This window comes from Aotus nancymaae, unplaced genomic scaffold, assembly GCF_030222135.1.
Source record: "Aotus nancymaae isolate 86718 unplaced genomic scaffold, 86718_ANA_hifiasm-v0.15.2.pri h1tg000059l, whole genome shotgun sequence".
NCBI lineage: Eukaryota > Metazoa > Chordata > Mammalia > Primates > Aotidae > Aotus > Aotus nancymaae.
The window spans coordinates 45,814,896-45,828,507 of NW_026988473.1; the positions used below are offsets into that span (position 1 = coordinate 45,814,896).

The 13,612-nt window shown below is 41.7% G+C and overlaps 1 protein-coding gene across 3 annotated transcripts in view; it reads right to left on the reverse strand.

Moving 5' to 3' along the window:
- SPON1 (spondin 1) overlaps positions 1-13,612 on the reverse strand; it is a 290,944-nt gene that overhangs the window by 35,077 nt on the left and 242,255 nt on the right. The window lies entirely within an intron of this gene.

Sequence of the window (13,612 nt, forward strand, 5' to 3'; positions counted from 1 at the left end):
TCTCTGTGGGAATTTAAACATTTATATTTATATTTTTATGAGAATCAAAAAGATAGATTGTGTACATATTAAGGATCATCTCAAAGATCTAGTCAAGCATCCCCAGCAAGTTTAGTGGCTGGAATGCATTTGTTTTTACATCTCACTGTTGCCCCATACAACTTCATTGTGGGTTAGTGTGGTAGACACTGTGATGCTCTGCCCACATCCCTCTTCAGGAGTGAAGGACTTACTTTCCAGCTGCAGGGATGATGCTAAAAGGTGGCTCTTAGCTGTCAGTTCTTTGGCATTGGCTCAATATCACAGCCTAACGTGAGGCCACATTTCCTTCCAGGGTTACCCTCATCCAGTGATCCTCCAGGGGAACAAAGGTCAGTGCTCTCATCCCCAAGGCAGGGCAACTCCGAAGAGCCCCCCAGCTCAGTGGGTTGGTTGGCAGAGGTCTTTGCTGGGCCTGCAGCACAGCTCAACTTCTCCCTCTGCACATCCTGCTTTCTTGCCCTCCCTCCCACAGCTATGGTTCCCGAGAACATTCCTTGGTAACTTCCTGCACTCTAATCTTGGCTCAGGTCTACTTCCCAGAGTACCCAGCTGCTAACGAGAGTGGAATAAAAGGACGGCAGAGTTAACAAGTCAAAGACATTTTGGCTAGGTAAAGCCCAAAGGATATGTGTGCTGCTGCCTGAACAATGTGTTGTCAGTGTTGGAAGAACAGTGGGAGAACTGAGTTAGCCCAAAGGGCCTTGGTGTATGCATACCAAACTCGGAAGGACCCCGGCCATCCGGAGTCAGCATCGCATCGAGATTGTGAGCATTTAATTTCAGCAAAACGGCATCACCCATCACATTAAAGCAATGTTCTTAATTAGCATTTAAAGTGTTTGGAGTTTTATTTGTGTTATTATTAGTAATGCTATTTTGTTTTTATAGTCTCATGAGAGCTATAAGCATAAGGAGTTCATATCTGGTTATCTTTGTACATATTTAAATAATAATATGATGGAAATCCTTAAAACTCAAACTTGGGGGTTTGTGAGCTTGTATTTGCCCTTTAAAAGAGGTCCATACATTACCCAGGTTTGGGAATTATCCAATTTTGCAAGAGCACAGTATTAAGAGGCTGGGTTTGGAGGCTCTCTGGCTTAACTGCGTAACCTTGAGTATGTTACTTAACTCTCTAAGCCTTGATTTTCTCATTAGTAAAATGGGGATAATAATCTACCTCAAAGGCCTGTTCTAAGATACAAATGAGCTGTAAATGTAGAATGCTTTCAAAGTTTCTGACACATATTAAGTGATCAATAAATGGCAGTAGGTAGGAGAGGCTGAACAGTAAAGAATACACCTCTCTGTAAGCCCTTTCCGAAAAAGCCAGCTGTCTGCATCCCTCCCTGACAGATGCAGGAGGAGGGGTTTTGGGTAAGTTACTTTCAACAGAAAGTCAGAGTTAAATTTGCTTAAAAGCTAGCAAGCAAGCAAACAAATACTAAGGCTTCAAGGCACACAAAAGTGAAAGGTTAAAATAGAAAACTACGAAGAGCTATGGCCTAAATTTAAATTCAGGGAATCTTACATTCAGGGACCACTTAATAAATGAAATAAAGCTGGGAGTGGTGGCTTGTGACTGAAGTCCCCGCTATTTGGGAGGCTGAGTGGGTGGATCACTTGAGGCCAGGAGATTGAGACCAGTCTGGGCAACATAGTGAGACTCCATCTCTACAGAAATAACTAAATAAATGGATGAAATGAATATTACCATGGTAGGTTGAATAATGCCCCCCCCCCCCTCCCACAAAAAATCTCCACATACTAATCCCTGGATCCTGGGAATGCTTCATTATATGTCCAAACATGCCTTGCAGATATTGTTAACAATCTTGAGATGGGGAGCTTGTCCTGGATTATCAGGGTGGGCCCTAAATATAAGTGTCTTTACAAGAGGAAGGCACAGGGAGATTTGATCAAACAAGAGGGCAAGGCAATGTGATGATGAAAGCAGACACTGGAATGATGTGGCCACAAGCCAAGGAAGGCTGGCAGCAACTGAGTGCACACTGGAGCCTCCTGAAGGAACCAGCTCTGTCTATATCTTGATTTCAGCCCTATAAGACTCGTTTTGGACTTCTAACCTCCAGAATTATAAGAGAACCAATTTGTGTTACCCTGAGGCACCAGATTTGTGGGTAATTTGTTACAAAAGCAACAGGAATGGATGTAATTCCTGTGGGCCCTACTTGCCTTTTTGATTAGTGAGTCTAATATAAATAAAATACAAACAGTCCCTGACTAAAAATAGTTAACAATTTTTGATTTTATGGTGACGTGAAAGCTATATGCATTCAGTAAAAATTGTGTGTCAAATTTTGATCTTTTCTGGGGCTAGCAATTTGTGGTGTGATACTCTTGGGGTGCTGGGCAGCAACAGTGAGCCACAGCTCCCAGTCACTTGATCACAAGGGTAAACAACCGATACGCTACAGCAGTGTTTTTTGGATATTGTGTTTGATGTTTTCACATCCCATTATGTTTAAAAAAAAACTGCCAATTTTCCACTTAGGATATTTTCAGCTTCCAATGGGTTCATTGGGAAGTAACCCCATTATGGGTAAAGGGGCATCTGTAACTAAAACCTGTCATTAGAAGGGAGCAGTGGAAGGGGCATTGCTATTCAAGTTCGAAGAGCTTGTCTCTACTTCCTAGCGATGTGATCGCTGAATCTTGCCTCTCTACTTCCTAGCTATGTGATATCAGGCCAGTCAGTAAGCTTCTCTAAGCCTTACCTTTTTCATCTCTAAAATGGGCTAAAGTGAACTCAGATACTTAAAGTCGTAAAGACTAAATGTTATAATACTTTATGAACCATAAAACTACGTGCATTATTTGTCATTATTAGTATTACAAATTTTTAAAAATCCAAATTGAAGATTGCAATCAAAATGCCACATTTTAGGAAGATGGCCCAATGATGCATATAACGTCTAAGACATTATACAGACAAACATTTGATTTAGGCACAGCATGATTTAGAACATGGTGCTGAAAAATCTCGCTGTTAGACCCCTGTCTGCAGTTCTCTTAAACGTCACATACTTAAACCAGAGCTCACTTTCAGCTCCTTACTGTTGTAACCCAGGAGATGTATGGTGATATTATTGTCACTTGGACTTCTCTCTGATATTTTATTTTCTTTAAAAAGAGCGTATCAATAATCCAACCTTCTCTAACTGTTGGGCAATTTTCCTGTACTTGAGGTTTCCTGAAATATAAATCATGGAAATAACCCATGCTTAAAGCTGTAACAATAAAAACAACGATTACTTCTCAAACCTGAGACTATTCACATGTCTTCAGTCTATCTTCATTGGCACAGCACAATCTCCAAAGCAAAAGAAGAAAATAAATAGCTTAGAAGTTTGAAGTTGGATCCTATAACAACCCCCACTCCCATTTCTAACTCAATCAGGCATTTCTTACTCAGGCAACAAGGAGAGAGGATGCTGTGTGGATGGAAACTATGTATAGTTTAGTTTTTTCAAAAAACATTTTTATAATAGATTTTTCCTTATACAAAATATGTTCTTTGTAGAACAATTAGAAAATGGAGATAGGCAAAAGGAATAATACAAAAACAATTCATAATCGGTAACCATTGTTACTTTTTACATGGTAAGCCAGAAAAAAAGACATGTTGGTATGCCTGAGTGTGACATTTATGGACTCAGTGAAGCAGCTTCATTCTAATGATAATAGCCTGGATTCCATATTGCTCCATGCAGCTGGGCCCTGCTGTGAGTTAGCAGACCTGGCTTAGGAAAATTCACATCCAAAGTCCGAGAAATCATAAGGAATGGAGAGGCCTGGGTCACTCCATCCCTGGCAAGTCTATTGCCTTCATTATGTCTTTACATTAGTGCAAGAGCCTCCAAAATCGGTTCTTCCCTCCTGTTTTACTCTCTGCACCTGGTCCATCAGAGGGAACTTTCTAAAACAGACACTTGATCAGGCTATTCCACTCTTGAAATTCTTCCTTTGGCTTTAGGGGTAAAGCTCAATTTTGTTCAGCACAGAGTCCAGGGTTTCACCCTTTGGCCCAGCCTACTTCTCCCGCCTCATCTCTCTCTCAATCTTTGACGCTTATGTGTATCCTTGATGCCAGCCACCACCATCCTCATCTTCATTCTCATCACCAAACCAGCTGTCAAGTACTGGGTGTGGCCTCTATGCCAGACTGGAGAGTGCTACTTGCATTATCTCATCTGCATACTAACAGTCCTTTAAGGAAGGGGTTCCGAGTGAGGAAACTGTAGCTTAGAGAAGCTAAATAATTTACTCCCATTCATGTAGCTAACAAGCAAAGGAACCAGCCTCTGAACCCAGGGTCCTCTGATATCAAGGACACACTACTTGCAGTTTCCTGAACCACATAGCTTTTTTCTTTTTTTTTTTAAGCTTTTGCACCTTTGCATAAACCACCATTTCCCTTTTAATCCTTTTAACCCTTTCTCACCTAGGTAATGCTTCCTTGTCCTTGAGAATGCAGTTCAAGGCTTTCCTGACCACTCAGTTTAGCACAGCCACCCTTCCTCTGTGCTTCCAAGGTACCCTACGTTGCCCCCATCATGGGATCTGCCTCACTGGACTGCAGTTATCCCCTTACATATCATGTATCCACTTCCTCCACTCTCCGTGCTTCAAGGGGATGAACTGTGTGTTATTCAGCTCCTCTCTCTATCCCTCTTCCCCATTGTCTAGTACAGGATTTGGCACAAGGGAGGTATTAAATCAATGTTTGTTTAATAAATGAATGAATCAGCAGCGGCTCCTAGAGCCTTCAAATAGGCTTCAACTGATCAAAACTTGATTTGCTTATAATGTTTCTGCCAGAAATGGCTCAGAGAAATAAGGAAAATGAAAGCCAGAAAGAACTCTCCGCCAGATCTCTTGCCAGACTGGAGTCAGATAAAAGAGCCCGTCATTAGTAACTAACTGCAGGTCCTCAGTGGTGCAGAAGGGACCTGGACTCCCCAGTGTTTTCTTGTTACATTTAATTCTTGTCACTTGGCTATTTTGTGACCCAGATAAGACCCAGTGGCAGGCCACCTAGCTTTGGAAATTCCTGAGGGGCAAAGAACAGAAGGTAGGAGGAAGAAAACTATGTCCAGGGTCTCTCATGGATTGAAAGGGAAGGTGTGAGGGTGGGAGGTAGAAGGGTGGAGACAGGACTCGGGTGGTGAGGGGTGTGCCCCAGTTTTCACACTCACAAAAGCCTCAGATAAGAGTCTGGCATTTTCCCCAGAGTCACAGAGATACACTGACAGAACTGAATGACATTCATCTTACAGCTTTCCACAAGTCCTGCTACCAATCAACCCCATTTATGGTGAAGTATAAATGAATATTTTTATAATTCTTGTAAATAATCTTGAGATTAATACAATTTTATTACACTGTAGTTTGGTGTTAAAACATTACTGTAATTTTGCCAATCCTGTAGTAGCACTTTTTCTACTTTTTATTTATTTTTGAGGCAGAGTCTTGTTCTGTCACCCAGGCTGGAGTGCAGTGGTGTGATCTTGGCTCACTGAAACTTCTACCTCCCGGGTTCCAGCAATTCTCCTGCTTCAGACTTCCAAGTAGCTGGAATCACAGGCATTACCTGGCTAATTTTTGTATTTGTAGTAGAGAAGGGGTTTCACCATGTTGGCCAGTCTGGTCTCAAACTCCTGACCTCAAGTGATCCGCCTGCCTCAGCCTCCCAAAGTGCTGGGATTACAGGTGTGGGCCACCATGCCCAGCCCACCTTTTTCACTTTTTAATATGCCAGAATTTTTTTAAAAATGGAGACAAACTTACTTCTGAGAGGCTCTGACTGTGCTGTAGGATCTGAGAGAGACCTCTCTGTTTCTTAGGTGTAGTTTGTTTGATCTTTGGGACTCAGTAAGGGGTGGGTGGGAGAGTGATGTGCTGGAGCTGACATCTGGCTCATGAATGTTGATTACATGCATCTTTTCCCAATTCTACATTCAGTGGCATCACACTGGTAGCTGAAAATTAGCCCTGGTGGAAGTATTTACACCATGGAAACTGGCAAACATTATAAATTAGGGCTTAAGTTTTTTTGAGAGCCTACTGTTAAACAGTTACTAGCATATTACTGGTGATGGGAAAGGAGAGGGCAACATTTAGCTAGAAGCTGGAGGTATTCTTCCGACCTAATGATGGTGTACATACAGATGCGGGAAGACTCAAACCACTCAATTGGTATCAAGATTTGGGAACATCCAGGTTCACAGGCAGTGGCTATGTGTCAGTGCTCCCCAAATTAGCTGTGCTTCAGAATCAGCTGGAGGCTTTCTAAGTCTACTCATATTCAGGTCCCACCTCAGGGCACTAAATTGGGATTTCTGGGTAGGGCACAGAAATCTATAGTTTTTAATATGTTCTCAAGGTGGTTCTGGTCACTGGAACAGTATATGGAAATCTTTGCCATATGTCTCAAAATAGCAAGACAGCTCAAGAAGGAGATGTTAAAGTGCAACCTAAGAGGATATGGATTTCCTAACCAGGTCCCCTGTCACGTGATGCCTCTGCTGCCTGTCACAACCTGAGACCTGAGTTATGGTGATAATGGAGGTAGTGTACAGCCACAAAACAAGGAAGAGATTATGAAATGTTATAATGGGAAAAAGCACGCTTTGAAAATTTTTTTCTTTTTTTTTTTTTTTGAGATGGAGTTTCACTCTTGTTACCCAGGCTGGAGTGCAATGGCGCGATCTCGGCTCACCGCAACCTCCGCCTCCTGGGTTCAGGCAATCCTCCTGCCTCAGCCTCCTGAGTAGCTGGGATTACAGGCATGCGCCACCATGCCCAGCTAATTTTTTTGTATTTTTAGTAGAGACGGGGTTTCACCATGTTGACCAGGATGGTCTCGATCTCTTGACCTCGTGATCCACCCGCCTCGGCCTCCTAAAGTGCTGGGATTACAGGCGTGAGCCACCGCGCCCGGCCTTGAAAATGTTTTTCATACTTACATGAAGCTTTGTCAGAAATACTCTTTGAAATGGGCTTAAGCCATTGTATCACCTGTCATTGAGTTCCCAACTGACTTCACAGGATGATAAAATACCTTATGGTGCCAACATGACTCCAGTACTTATAGCAGCTAAAGTGGTCCTAGTCCCAGGAAGAGCTGGTGACTTGGGTTGGGTAAGACGGTGATCCCAGAGCCAGTATCTTCATTGAAGGCTGGGAGTGACCAGAAGGCTGGTAGGTAGCAGAGACCAGGAGGAGAGATGCTGGTAGTGGCTGGGCATTAAGAGGCTCACAGGATCAGGGTTCTAATGAGATGCGAGAGGGTGATGAGAATGAGGTGGAGCCTGACCTTTCCTCTTGCCCTGCATCACGTAGGGTGTGAAAGAACAAATGCCCTTTACTTGCAAGGATTGGGGGAGCAGAGAACAGGTTTTTGATAAGAAGGAGATGGAGGGAGAGCTGGGTGTAGGGCTGAGGATGAGGAAGAGATTCGGAGGACACATTAGGGCCACGTAGACATTTCCTGTTACCTAAAAATGTCAGGTGAGTCCACTCAGAGTGGAAATCTAGCTTTCAAGACAGCAGCTGTACTGCTCTATATGACTGTGTATCCCACTTATCACACTGTATTATAATTTAAAAAAAATGTGCTTATGTTCTAAGACCAAATTCCTGGTATAGTAGAAATAGCCTAGGCCTTGAATTAAGACAGGCCTAAGTTTGAATTCTGACTCCTTCCCTTTCCAGGCCTTGGGCAAGTCATTTTACCTGTCTGAACCTGTTTCTTCATGTATAAAATGGGTATAATAACTCTACCTACCTTCTGAATTCTAGTGAAGAATAAAACAGATATTGTCTAAAATCTCCCACTATAATGTCTGAGATATAGCAGGTTCTCAATAAGCCTTGACTCTCTCTCCTTAACTAAGGCATCTTTGTCTCTCCATGATCTAACACCATTCATGGTTTCAGAAGGATGCACAAAATATGTTGGTTGAATAAATGAATGGGTTGGTTGAATGAATGAATGGGTAAGTGAATAAATGAATAAACTAATGAGTATAAATGTTCAGAACAACATGTTGAGGAAACCCAATGACTGTCATGCCTGAAAGAACTTCCTTTGGAATTCTTTGAGGCATTGAGCTCAGGTTGGGTCCTCTGTCCCATTTCAAGGTCAGGGCCATTCCTTTGTCTTGACCTTGGCATAATGAGCCATGAAAACCTTGCCACTTTGTTTCTATTTTAATCATGTTCATTTAATGGGCTATATTTTTCCTGGAAACAGTGGTGTGACCATCGCCAAGATAATGGGTAATAACATTAACATTACCACCAGTATGATCCAGATATTATTCAATTAAACTAATAACTCCTAATGCAGAAGAAATTATTTTTCTCCTAAGAATCCAATTCAGCCATCAGCTCACCCTCATATTTAAATGACAGAAATTACCTTTAAGTCATAGATCTGTAATGTGATGTTGAAATGGATTTCTAATTATATTTTATGATGCTATATTAGAGACGCTTTTAAGGTCAGAGTTTATAGCTTGTCATGTTTTCATTTTCTATCATCAGGCAATTTGAATTTCTTTTCAGATATATAATGAACAAAAATTAGAAAATTTGGGAGGAAAAGCCACTTCAAAGGATTGCTTGAAACAGCCTAACAATGTCACCTTAGTAAGAATTTTTTTAAAAAGGCTGTGATTATCACTCACTTTAACACTGGTCCTCTGAAGAGAGAGACAGGGAAGAAAAATCACCTTCTCATAGTTGAATTCAAGAGTTTTGTCAGCTAGGATGTTGGCTGAACCATGTCCAGAGTATGGTTCTATTATTTCCTGGTCTAGATCTTGAATTTGGTGCAGGAGGGTTCAACCAGAGGAACAGATTAATACTATCCAAACTTTCAAGATGTAGAAGACATGCCCAACAGTGAGAAACAGTAATGCCAAGTGGACTCTATGTGGACTTATGGGTGCAGGGCAGCACACCCTCCATGTGCAGGAAAGTCTTTTATTTTATTTTATTTTTTGACACAAGTTCTCACTCTGTCACCCAGGCTGGAATGCAGTGGTGCAATCTCAGCTCACCACAACCTCCACCTTCTGGGCTCAAGCAATCCTCCCACCTCAGCCTCCTGAGTAGCTGGGACTATAGGCACATGCCATCGTGCCCAGCTAATTTTTGTATGTTTTGTAGAGATGGGGTTTCACCATGTTGCCCAGGCTGGAGAATAGTCTTCATGATAAGCCAAAATCTTAACAGAATATTGCCTGGGAAGCATAGAGTTGTTGAAGCAAAGGTGTTTAGCTGAATTGTTTTTATGGACATCACAGAGCTATCTAAGTCAAATGCATTTATCTCCCATTATGGGAATAGACCTGCCTTGCAGATAAACACATCATGTCATCTGGTCACGCTATCTTCTTTCTTGGACTGCACAGAAGACCTTGACAAACTCCTCCTCTCTTTCTAGAGGTCATGCAGACCACTCTCTCCTAGTTAGATCTTTCTTTAACCAGGCTACAATATGACACAAATAGGTGGCAGTTTTATGACATTCAACCTTAGAGGATTCACACCAGTTGTGATCATTGGAATTTGGCCATCATCCACTTAAAAGCCAGATCTTAGGGTCACTTCTGTATGTAGTTTAACTCATATCATCTGCATCAATTTTTCCCCTTCAGCTCTTAGAGGGTATCTGCTTTCCTCATTATGGGGGTTTCTCACCATAGCCCACTACATACTGTCTACACTTTGATTTAGAGAAAGACTGAAACTAGGATAACTTTTTCCTTATAATTTGAATTTAACTGTAAAAGTTTTCGAGCAAAGGATGAATTCCCTGCTGCTTTTCAATAAACTTGAATGTGACTGCAGTAGGTAGAAACATTGCAGTGAGAAGAAATAGGAAGGCTCCATAAATTAATGTGTGAAAGAAGAAATCTATATTCATTCTGGGTCTTCTAAGGATTAGATGAATGGCTCACAGCATAGGTGGCAGTGGGTGGGGGAGAAATGGTAAGCAGGATGGCTTTCTACACGCACCCAGCATGAAAAGACATGGAAGGCAGGAATAATAAATTCAGAGATAGCCCCAGAGCAGGGCCAAATTCTTCCTCAGCTAAGTCTACGCTCCGTTCCCACCTATCCCACCGAGTGCTTTGTTATTTTGCCACAGCCCAGAGCAGAATTCAGTCCTTCACTGTTCAGAATTCATGAAACAGAAAGGTTATTCTATCCAAATTGTCAACAGACAGAGCTCATTTCAACCTCGCCAGCAACTGGGAAAACAAATTATGACACAGAAAAGAAATGGATATTTGCAGTTTGCTTTTCTAGGCTGTTCCTAATGTGGGTCTGATCTGCCATAAGACTGTCACACAGCTTTCCTTGTGGCACAGAACTGAACCTATGGATGAATGAAGACATGGCTCAGGTAACATTTCATGGGTCTCTAGGCAATCACATTGCCTACTTGTCACCACGACCAGAAATATACTGGCTGCTAGGGCATGCCTAACACCTGAATGCTCCAGGAACAAATGCCCCTCTGATTTGGGGCTGACACTTCATTCATTCGCCACTCATTTATTAGGTGACTATTATGTGTACTCGGTGCTGGGGACATAGCAATCATTAAGATGTTGTTCCTGCCCTCAGGGAGATCATATTTTATCAGGGGGACCGATGGGAACACATAACGACAAGTTAGGGAGATATTGACTCCAAGTGCTGGGGCTGCATTCAAGAGGAGCTATTCATTCTGGAGTGGCTGAGTTCTCACCAGGTATTTCATAAACTGCTTGACATAGACAGGATGCAGACCCTCTAGGGGAGGAAAAGAGAACTCAGAAGGGAGAAGGAGGAAAGATATTTGGGTTTCCCAAGTTGCCTCTCTCCTTGCAAGGAATGGTCACAGATATGACGAAGGTGGGAAAAATCTGGGGCTGTCATCAAATGAAATGGAAGAGGGCATATCTGTATTTGTTTCACAAATTATTAGCTGTAGTATAATATGAATGATAATCCTACATTCCATTTCTTGGGCACTCAGACCAGTGGTTTGCAAACTTTAGTGTCTATCAGAATCATCAGGCGGTCTTATAAAACAGATATCTGAGCTCTACCCTCAGAGTTTCTGATTCAATAGGTTTTGGCTGGGGACAAATTTGCAGTTCTAACAAGTCCCCAAGGGAGAACCATTGAACTAAACAGTGTCTGCCACATAGTATAGGTTCAATAAATAGCAGTTAAAATAGTATGAGGCACTGTGCTTAGTACTTAACATAAATTAGCTAACTATCCTTATAATAGCACTGTATTGCAGAAATTATTATCTTTATTTTATTCATGAAAAAATGGAGACTCAGGGATCTCAATATTTTGCCCAAGATCACAGAGCTAATAAGTGGCGCAAATTATATTTAAACACAAGTCTTTCTAAGTAAAAAAAAATCCACATTTTTTTCTGACATACTGTGTCTTCAGTAAAAAAATGTTTTTTCTTTCTAATACAGAAGCTACAAAGATTCAACAATAAATAAGTGAAGCCTAGAGTCATAATGCCCTTATTCCATTTCAAATATTTCTGCAAATATATTATTAAAATTATCCCTCAAGAGTCGGTGGAAAGGCCATTTATTTCTGGAAGATATTTGTAAAAATATATGAGCGAGCAAGAGCTGGCCGTGCACTGAGCTCTAGAAGCCTCCTAAGCTAATAGCTATCAATCTTTTTTTTTCTGTTTTTGTTTTTTTTCTAAGTAATGGAACACATTTTGTTAAACAAAAGTATACTCAGAACTCCAATATATAAAGCGGACAGAATAGGGCTACTTTTAGATCTAAGAAACAAATGTTGGTGCTGGCTGAAACAACCGAACTGTGAGCACTTGCAGGCAGAAACAGAGAGCTCTCCCCATGGAAGCATTAGATTTGATACAAGCAAGACAATCTGATCTGCTTTGGAGTAGGATGCAAAAATGGTTCGCTGAGTTTTTCTGAACCAGGGATAAGGCAGAAGAAAGTCCAGCAAATACCCATGAGGCATGCCGTCTTCTCCTAGGGAATGGCTTCACCAGTATCCTACTGAGGTGGGGTTGTTTGGTTAGATCAGGCTGGTGCTATTGCTATATCTCCCTCATAGTAATGCTTTAATCACTATAGTTAGGCTGCTTTATATTTATGGCTGATAAACCAGTCAACTATTTAGCTCATTCTTTATCAGCTAATTCTTTTGTGGTCTTTGTCAAGTTCAGAGTAAGTGTTATGGTTTGAATGTACCCCCCAAAATTCATGCATTGGAAACTTAATTTCCAATGCAACCTTGTTGGGAGGTGGGGTCCAATAACAGGTAATTTGGGTTATCAATGGATTAATGTTGTTATTGTGAGAGTGGCCAGTTGTTTGACGAGTGGGTTGTTGTAAAGTAAGTTCAGCCCCTGGTGCCTCTATGTTTCATGTAATCAATCACTTCTGCCATGGGATGACCTTCATTAGCTATTGGCACCAAGCTCTTGGTCTTCCCAGCCTCCAGAACCGTGAGGCCAACTGTGGTATTCTGTTGTAGAAACAGAAAACACACTAAGACAATAAAGAGTCTCATTAGTAATTTCTAAGGAGTACCCTACCAAGCGAACCCAACTGATCATTTCCACTACCATCCAGTGAGAGCTTCAAATAGGCAGCTACTCCTTATGGAGAGAGGCATCTGTGCATTACTTGCTTCTGTTTGGTGAATAGCCCAATACTTAAAGATGTGTTCAGAGCACCCTATGATTCACCACCCAGCCCTAGATGTGAAACCCCCCACAGGGTTGATTCATAAATCATCATAGATACAAACTTCATTGTTTAGAGTTGAATCTCATCCACCACTATCTATTTCTTTTTGGGCTGTGAAGAGAAACCAAGAAGCAATTGTCCCCAATACCCATTTTTCCTATCTTCTATTTGGCAATAACTTACAGACAGGTGTGGCCATGTGACAAATATTTAGCCAATGTGATGCAAACAGAAGGGATGTGTATAACTTTTGGATCATCTTTTACAAGGAAGCTATTTGTCCACAATTCTCATTTTCCCTTTCCCACCACTCGAGAAGAAGTAGCAACCAAAGCGTGTGTCCCAGACCCAGATCTGGGAGTTGTCTGGCGGAAACACACCAGCCTTGCATTGCTCACCTCTAAACTGTGACGCTTAAAGGGAAAAATATTTTTATCTTATTTAAGTCAGTATATTTTTGGTCTCTTTATTACAACAGCTTAACTTATAACCTACATGTGACCCAAAGATAACTAAATTCTTGGACACTCCTCCCATTAGGAGATGGGGGTCTATGTTCTCTCTCCTTGAATGTGGGGGGCTTTGCAACTGCTTTAGCCAGTTTCTGGGCCCAGGCTTAAGACACTGGCAGCTTCCACTTTCTGTCTTTTGTAACATTGTCTTTAAAAACCCCGAGCCGTCATGTAGAAAGCCTGACTCCCTGAGACCACCACGCTGAAAAGCCATGTAGACACTTCAGTTGCCATTCCTGCCTTCAAGATACCCTTGAAGGTTCCAGTCAT